This window comes from Euphorbia lathyris, chromosome 6 (genome assembly GCF_963576675.1).
Source record: "Euphorbia lathyris chromosome 6, ddEupLath1.1, whole genome shotgun sequence".
Lineage (NCBI taxonomy): Eukaryota > Viridiplantae > Streptophyta > Magnoliopsida > Malpighiales > Euphorbiaceae > Euphorbia > Euphorbia lathyris.
Window position 1 is genome coordinate 52,772,304 of NC_088915.1, and position 8,900 is coordinate 52,781,203.

The 8,900-nt window shown below is 34.5% G+C and overlaps 1 long non-coding RNA gene across 1 annotated transcript; it reads left to right on the plus strand.

The window, feature by feature from the left end:
* The first annotated feature begins 500 nt into the window (after window positions 1-500).
* LOC136233023 (uncharacterized) lies at window positions 501-1,292 on the plus strand. The gene is made up of 2 exons (XR_010690663.1): window positions 501-890; window positions 978-1,292. It is a non-coding gene; the product is annotated as an uncharacterized lncRNA (long non-coding RNA).
* Window positions 1,293-8,900: the final 7,608 nt, after the last annotated feature.

An 8,900-nucleotide genomic window follows, 5' to 3' on the forward strand; every position in this document is an offset into this window, starting at 1 on the left:
CAATGATTTGAATAATTTGATCGTTTTATAACTGCTATCCAGCAATTAAGCCTGATAAATAAAAAGACGTCACATATTATCATCCTCACTAAATAAATATTTTAGTGAAACTGTCAAAAAGAAAAAATCATTATATTTGTTAAAAAAAAATACAGTTGCACGCACTGTATCAATTATTTTCCGTTCATTTATCAGAATCACTATTCGGTAACCGATATAATGCGGTTGGCAACGTAACCACTATACAGCAGTTAAAACCCGATTGGTTGCAAACGGTCATATTCATTAAATAAAAAATAGTTATTGTTAAAACTTAAATTAAAGATGAATTAATCTAGCATTAATTTACAACAATATATAATGTAGATTACTTAAAACTAAATTAAAAGTTAATAAAACTAAAATGGAAAGAAGTTTGATATATACCAGCACACATCAGATGAAGAGAAGTGGAGTCAAGGCCCATTTAATTTAAATTAACAAGTATCCAGATCCATTTGAGTGAAATGGAGAGTATATAGGTTGTATCATGAGCTTTAAGTTTGGATATTAGGGTTCGAACAACACAGCAGCCACCTTTCATCCACCCCTTGCTCTCATCTCTCTTCTCCTAAATCTTCTTTCGTGAACGAAAAAAGTAGCAGCCATCCGGCCAGCCACTGCTCACCGCCTCTCCGCCTTGGTTCACATCCGACAGTCGTCGTTTCTTGTCGGTCTGCATCTCCACTCTTCTCTGTCTTGTTTTCATCTCGCCTTGGCCCGCCGTCCACTGCTGCCTGAGTTCCAGTCCTTCGTTGTTCGTCATTCGTTTGCTCCGCTTCGCCCAAGCAGACCGCCGTCTTCGTCGCGGCTACATCGTTCGTCCTGGAGGTCCGCCCACCGGCGTTAAGGTTAGTTCGTTTTCTTTATTTCTTCAAGTATCAGTTTCATGATCTTCGTTTTCTTTATAGAAACTTTATTCGTTTTTTTTTATTCAGATTTGATACTCCAGTGACCGGAAGCGTGAACAAACGAATCGTTCAAACTCCGATGAGGATTAAAAAGGTATAAGGAGAGAAATACGTTTTAGTGATTTTGGTTTAGATCTGTTTGACAGAAGACGGTTTCCCGTGACCGGTGCTGCCGATTCTTAAGAGCGGGCAAAAATGGAAAAGCTCATATATATATATATATATATATTAATTAGATTAGATTAGTGTTATTAATTTATTTTTGTTTTTGTTTTTATTTTTATCCTTTGTGTAATCTTTACAAAAGATAGTAAAAAGGTCTTGAGGAAGAAAAAATAAAAACAGATGGGTGAGATATAAGAACAATATATAAATACAAATTCTTATAATGTTAATAAGTTAACAAGAAATATTAAATGGTTAGCACAAATACAAATAATAGATGGTTAGCATAAACTGAAAGTACATAATAATGTTAGTATAGTATATTATAGATCAAAAATTAAAAATATAATAAATAGATAATAAGTATTTAAATGAGCTGATGTCTAATAGACTTTTATTTAAAACTTACAGAATCAGATCATGTTAAAAGTAAAATGTATAATGTGTGCTTTTAATCACTGTTTCTATAAGTCAGGAATAAAAATCCTTAGTTAAAAGCTTTGAAGAACAAGTTGAGAAAGATGAATTTGTATTCAATATGTAGAGAGTACAAGACTTGAGAGATTCTTTTAGAATTGAACTATTGCATAAATTTTTTTCCAATTTTTGTCTAAAATATGTTCTCTAAATTTTGATCAAACTCTCTAAAAACTAGCCTTCTAAAACTCTCTAAAAATTTGGCCTTCTCCCTTTCTAAATAAATTCGGCCCAAAATCTTCTCTTCAAATTTGCCTCCTTCTTCAAATGAGCAAAGAAGCTCCTTTTATAGTTGAAATTTAGTATGAGCACAACTTCATCAGCATGGCTACTTTTGTCTTTCTTTGCCTTGAAATTGATATTTCTGTTTTTATCTCTTTAGTCTTAAGAAGAGTACTTTGTCTTTTCTGCCTTGGTAGTGGTTTTTTTCTCTTGAAATACTGTCCACTTTTGGATTTGTTCATAACTTTGAAATTTGAATTTTTGTCCTTGAGTTGAAGCTTGATTAGGAGTTGGATTAGGAATATTGAGAGGCATAATTTTATGTTTGCCTACAAAACAAAGAGATGTAATAGATTAGTTTTTGTAAAATGTAAATTTTATTTCTTAACAAAAGCATTCTATTTTATTTTTTATTTTATTGTTTTTAATTTATTTTTGTTTGAATATTAATTCATTCATCATTAATTGGTTCTAAGAATAGATTATATTCTAAATATGATTTTATGTAAAATTATCTTCAATAGCTAATCTCTTGACAATAAATCATATTTAAAACTATATCCATTTCTTGAACATAATTATAAAATGAATGAGTTAATTTAACTATTAAACAAAAATTGATTTTAACTAACAATCATATTTTGAAATATAACAATTTCAAAATCATATTCAGAAAATAATACATTACATCTCACATATAGTTTATAGCAAAAAAAAGAAAGATACGTTTGTTCTAATAAATTATACCTTGAATGTGATTTGATAATTATATTGAGACATAACAAATTGGTATACAAAAGCTCCATTTTTTCGGATAAATCATACGTGAGAATGATATGGTGTATTTCTGATATAATTTATAAATTTGTCGAAATTTCAAATATTGTCAGTTAAAGTATAAAAAAGTCCCGGACAAAAATGGATATCTACACTAGAATTGGACTGTGACTCAACCAAGTGTACACCTGCTCTTCTTTCCAAGTTTCTATCTTCATTCCAATGGGAACACCTCTCTGCTAGCTCTTCTATGAGATTGTATGCTTCCTCCTCAGATTTCCTCAAAATATTTCCACCTGCAGCAGAATCAATAATAGCACGGTCAGAAGCGGACAACCCTCCATAGAAATTATTTACCAATAGGCTCTTTGCATATCCATGATGTGGGCACTTCTTAAGTAAGAGACGAAACCTCTCCCATGCTTCATATAGGTTTTCCTTGGGCGATTGGCGAAAAGAGTGAATTTCATTTTTATACATCGTCGTTTTAGATGGAGGAAAATATTTAGCCATGAACTTATTGACTAAAATTTCCCATGTAGTGATCACCCCGGTATCTAAAGAATCCAACCAATCTGCGGCATCATCTCGAAGAGAGAAAGGAAATAATTTCAATTTAATTGCTTCTGGAGACACCCCAGTCTGTTTTAGCATTGAACAATGCTTATTGAACCTGGTCAAGTGGGCGTTGGGATCTTCTCTAGGATCACCGCCAAATTGACCAGCGCTTTGCAATAGTTGGATAAGAGCTGGTTTGATCTCAAAATTATTTGCGGCTATAGTAGGTTCTACAATGCTTGAATTATTTTCAGACCAATTAGGTGTGAGCAACTCCATGATTGATGGTGGTGGTTCTACCATTTTCTCCCTTCTTTGTTCCGCTCGAATCCTACGACAATAACGTTCAATTTCAGGATCAAATTTAAATGAATGAAGCAAACTATTACTTCTAGTGAGCATAAACAAAAAAAAATAAAAAAAAAAATAAAAAACTTAAATTAATAGAATTCAATTTAATCAAAATTATAAAACAAACAATCCCCGGCAACGGCGCCAAAAACTTGCTGGACGAAATGTGTATCGTGCAAAACTAAAGGCAAGTGCACCTTATCATGATCAACTAATATAAAGTAAGTAGAGTATCATTCCCAAAAGGATTATGTTTATAGCTATTGATTTTTATGAATTTCTATTATCTAAGCAATAAATTTTGGATTTGATGATTACTAAACTAAAAACAAAAATAACTGCACTCAATTAATTAAAGAAAATAAAAACAATATTTGTAACTCTTATGATAAAGGTGCTAGAGCAACGCTTCACCTAACCTAATGTATATAATCCACACAACAATCCTATCCAAGTTCTTAAGTTTTAATCTAGAGACGGTGATTATTTCCTAAAGTAATTAACCTAGCTTTGGGCCAGTCAAGATTAATCATATTTCAGATACAATTACCTTAGCTTTGGTCCAGTCAAGAATAAAGATATAATGAAAGCATTAAGTTCTCTGAAATAACCCCAAAGTTAAGTCGTGAAACTAAACCCTAAAAAACCGCACCACATAGACACAGGTCTAAAGGTCTAAACTATGTAATTCCATTAATTATCTTAGTGTCGGTCAACCAAAATAATTAATTGTAATTTAGCTAAATATTGGCCAGATATCTAACTAGGAAATTAAGCTCCATAATTTAATTCTCTATTTAATAAATTATGAACTTGGAATCGGATTGCAAGTAAATCATCTACTTCGATTAGGATCCGCCATAGCTCTAGCTATGGAGGAGTTAGTTCATGGTAGATGGAACAAAACTAAGAAATTTAATAGAAAACAAACTAATAGAAAACATAACTAAAGTAAAGAGAAGAAAAGATGAAGTGAGAATAAACTTTGAAATAAAAACTAGAATGTGTTTACAAGAAAGAGAAAAAGGAACCAAAAGAAGACTATAATAGGAAATTAACAGATGTGTTCCAGCTCTATGTTGAGGTCTGTTCCACTTCTCCTTTCATGCTTTCCAATGTAGGTATTTATAGTTGCACATGCCTTCATGCATTCCTTGTAACTTCCAACTTTAATGCCATTAAAGAGAAGATTAATGGAGGATTGAATTCTTTGCTCTAACTTCCTAACTTTGATGTAGTTAAAAAGAAGATTAATGGAGAGTTGAATTCTTCTTTGTAACTTTTTAACTTTCATAAAATTAAAGAGAGCATTAAGTAGTGTAACTCCTTCTTGAGAATTCAAAAGACTCTTTAAATAGTATTAAAATAGTCATAACATTCCTTGGATAGTTTTTGAGGAATTTATGACAATAAAGATTTATTTAAAGAGTCATGATTCTTCATTCTTCAACTGCTACAAGGTCACCAACTAGAGGGAGTTCTAACTTTGCAACTTTATTTACTTGAGTAATGATTCCTTAATTGCATTTTTCCCCAAATAATACCTAAAAACATATGGAACAAGCATTAGTTCTTGAAACACAAAACTAAACATAAAACAATTAAAAAATATTAAAAACTATCTTAACATGTATGATTATTATAATTAAAATATATTAAAAACTATATTAAAATGCAAGATAACAGAAGGTCTGATAGGACACGTCATCAACCCGAAAGGTACGGTTTTGTTGGACTGATGATGGGGACATAATGGTCGATGACCAGGATGAGCCCAAGACTTATCAAGAGGCTATTGAAAGCCCACAATCAGATCAATGGCGTAAAGCTATGGAGGCTGAAATGCAGTCTATGCATGATAACCAGGTGTGGAACTTGGTGGATCCACCTCCGGGTGTTAAAACAATTGGCTGCAAGTGGTGTTTCAAATTAAAAGCTGATAACACGTTCAAGGGGCGACTGGTGGCAAAAGGTTATAGACAAATCCAAGGAATTGACTATGATGAAACCTTTTCACCAGTTGCTATGTTCAAATCCATTAGGATAGTACTGGCCATAGCTGCATGGTATAACTATGAGATATGGCAGATGGATGTTAAAACCGCTTTCCTGAATGGGAAGTTACTGGAGGATGTCTACATGACACAACCAGAGGGTTTTATCGATCCGAAGTATCCTAACCGAGTATGTAAGCTTCAAAGATCCATTTATGGATTGAAGCAAGCATCTAGGTCTTGGAATCAGAGATTCAATGAAGCCATAACTGAATATGGGTTCGTGCAGAATCCTGATGAACCTTATGTGTATATGAAATTCAGTGGGAGCATATCCACTTTCCTGATATTGTATGTCGATGACATACTGCTCATTGGAGGTGATATACAAACACTGCAAGGTGTGAAGCAGTGGTTGAGTAAATGCTTCGCAATGAAAGACTTAGGAGAAGCCGAAACGATCTTAGGGATCTGGATCTACAGAGATAGATCCAACAGACTTCTAGGCTTGAGTCAGGCAACGTACATAGACAAAGTTCTTAGAAGATTCAGCATGGACTAGGCTAAGAAAGGATTCATGCCTATGCGCCATGGGTTGAAACTTGGTAAGAAAGATTGTCCTCAGACAAAGCAAGACAGAGAGAACATGGAAAAGGTCCTATATGCGTCAGCTATAGGATCCATCATGTACTCTATGTTATGTACAAGGCCAGATGTTGCATTTGCACTTACAAGACTAGCCGGTACCAGTCAGATCCCAGCGAGGAGCACTAGAAGGCAGTTAAGGCTATCCTAAAGTACCTTAAACGTACCAGGGATCTTTTTTTAGTTTTTGGTGGGCAAGAGGAGCTGGCAGTATCAGGTTACACTGACGCGAGTTTTGAGACTGATGAGGACCAGAAACAATCACAATCTGGTTATGTTTTTCTCTTGAATGGCGGTGCCATTAGTTGGAGATCCTCGAAGCAGCGTACCATTGCCGATTCTACAACGGAAGCTGAGTACATAGCTGCATGCGATGCTGTAAAGGAAGCAGTTTGGATCAAGAAGTTCATAACTGACTTAGGTGTAGTTCCCACTATCCTAGGTGGAGTTGATGTTTTCTATGACAACAACGGTGCCATAGCACAAGCACTGGAGCCCCGATCACACAAGAGATCCAAACATGTACTTAGAAAGTTTCACCTCATCCGGGAGATCCAGGCAAGAGGTGACATTACATTACAGAGAGTTGACACCGGGAACAATGTCGTAGATCCGTTTACCAAGGCACTTGCACAACGCCTACATGATGGTCATACCAGATCTATAGGGATTAGGGCAATGCCTGCTTGGAACTAGTCCAAGTGGGAGACTGTTGGTGTGCCCTAGTTCTTAGGCATTGGTTCATGTATATTGTATTATGCTTTTAATTATTCTTGTATAGATACACTATTTGTGTTACATTAATAAAGGCATTAATCTAGTTCATTTATATCTTGTGCTATAATATGAATAGAGAATCCATTGATTGATAATCGTAAAACCATATCCCAATTTTATTCTATTATGGGAATGATTAGGACCACAGGCTTGTATATTCGACGACTGTATGGTAGTAATTGGTACTAGCCATAGTACTTGATAATTCAGTTGTGAATATGGGTACATGTTGTATACATGTGACTGGATCGATCCGCTCGAGAAAACTACATAGTGGTTGTGTCATTAGTTTTCTTAAGTAGAACTCTAACTGTCTTCAGACCAGATTTCATTATAATATCAATGTGGGATCCGGTTCACTTTGACATACGCCTAAGAGGTCTGTAACAGGATGCCAAATACGGGTATGATTGGCTGAACATGTGAACAAATTGGCATTGATAGTGAAGTGATGGAATTACCGCTCACATAATAGTGAGATTGATAAGTGTGTGGCCATACCCTAATAAGTAGTCTACTTATCGGATTCATTAATCTACTTAAGATCAAGAAATATCATAAACAACAGAGAGGATGACACCCGCCATGCCTTTAGTTTATAATATCGATATCAAATGGTAAAAGAAGTTAAGAGATAACTACAGGGTCTCTGCATCTTTAGACTGCTGAAATAGCTGTATTGGTTAGGGGCAGTGATGGTTTGCTAGAACCCACTTACTGTCTGTGGGCTTTGAGCCCACTGCTAGCTAAGGACAGTCTCATAGGATCGTGCACATTGAATTTCTGAGTTAGAACTTATAGAACGGTACATTGGAGGGATGAGATTAATTAATTGGTTCACAGTAAAATGTCAAGTTAATTAATTGATTAATTGATACTTTGTATCAATGTAATTGATTAATAGGTTTAGGCGTTGAGTATTTAATTGGCTAATTAGTTTACGGGATGTAATTAATTAATTTGTAAATTAATGAAATTGCATTCATGAATAATTAATCAAACTAATACGTCAATTTATTAATTAGTGTTGTTTATTTAATTGGGGTAATTAAATTTAATCTAATTATAACTAATTGCGTAGAATAAATACTATTGGTATTTATTTAAGTGATTATGTTAGGATTAGATTAGTTTTGTAATTAACCAATTAATCCTAAACCAATTAGGTTTAGGAATAACTACACTATATATAATAAAAGCCTAAAACCTAAAACAATCTAATTAACTACTATTCACACTCGCCGGCATAGGAGAAAATCACTATTGATTTTCGACAAAACCACCACAATTGAGACAGTGGGATTTTGGCAAAGTTCTCTTTCTCTCCAGTTCTTCTCCGTTCTTCGGCTAGCACCGGTTCTGACTCAATAGCTGTTCGTGCACCTGACTACGGAGATCTTACTACCTTGTGGATTCTTCAGCCGTCTCTAGAAGAGACAGTCCGGGTATGTTTATATCCCTAAACGGATCAAAAGGTTTTATTCAATCAATGGTTAACGGACAAAGATCAAATTAAAGGGATTATAAATAAATTTTGAACCGCAATTCCGCTGCGCTACAGTTGATTAACTGGCAATAATCTAACAGTGGTATCAGAGCCATGGTTTAGTCCGTTTTGATTGATTGAAAATTAATAAGATTTGGTTTTTATTATTTTTCCAAATCAGTTTTGAGAATTCCTATTAATTCCTCGTGTAGAAATTGTTCTAGGAAGTTTTCTATTTATTATTTCTGTCTGTATTTTGTATTATTTGGTTCTGAAATTAATTTTGAAATAATTGAAAATTAAAAGAAAAAAAAATACAGCAGCAATTTTTAAACAGTAAAAGAAAAAAATAGTTTCGGACACGGAACAGTAGTCATGGGACTGCTGTCCGCGAACAGCAGCCCCGCGGCTGCTGTTGGGCGGACAGCAGCACTACTGATGTCCGCCAGACAGCAGCCACGGGGCTCCTATCCACAGACAGCAGCACTACTGCTGTCC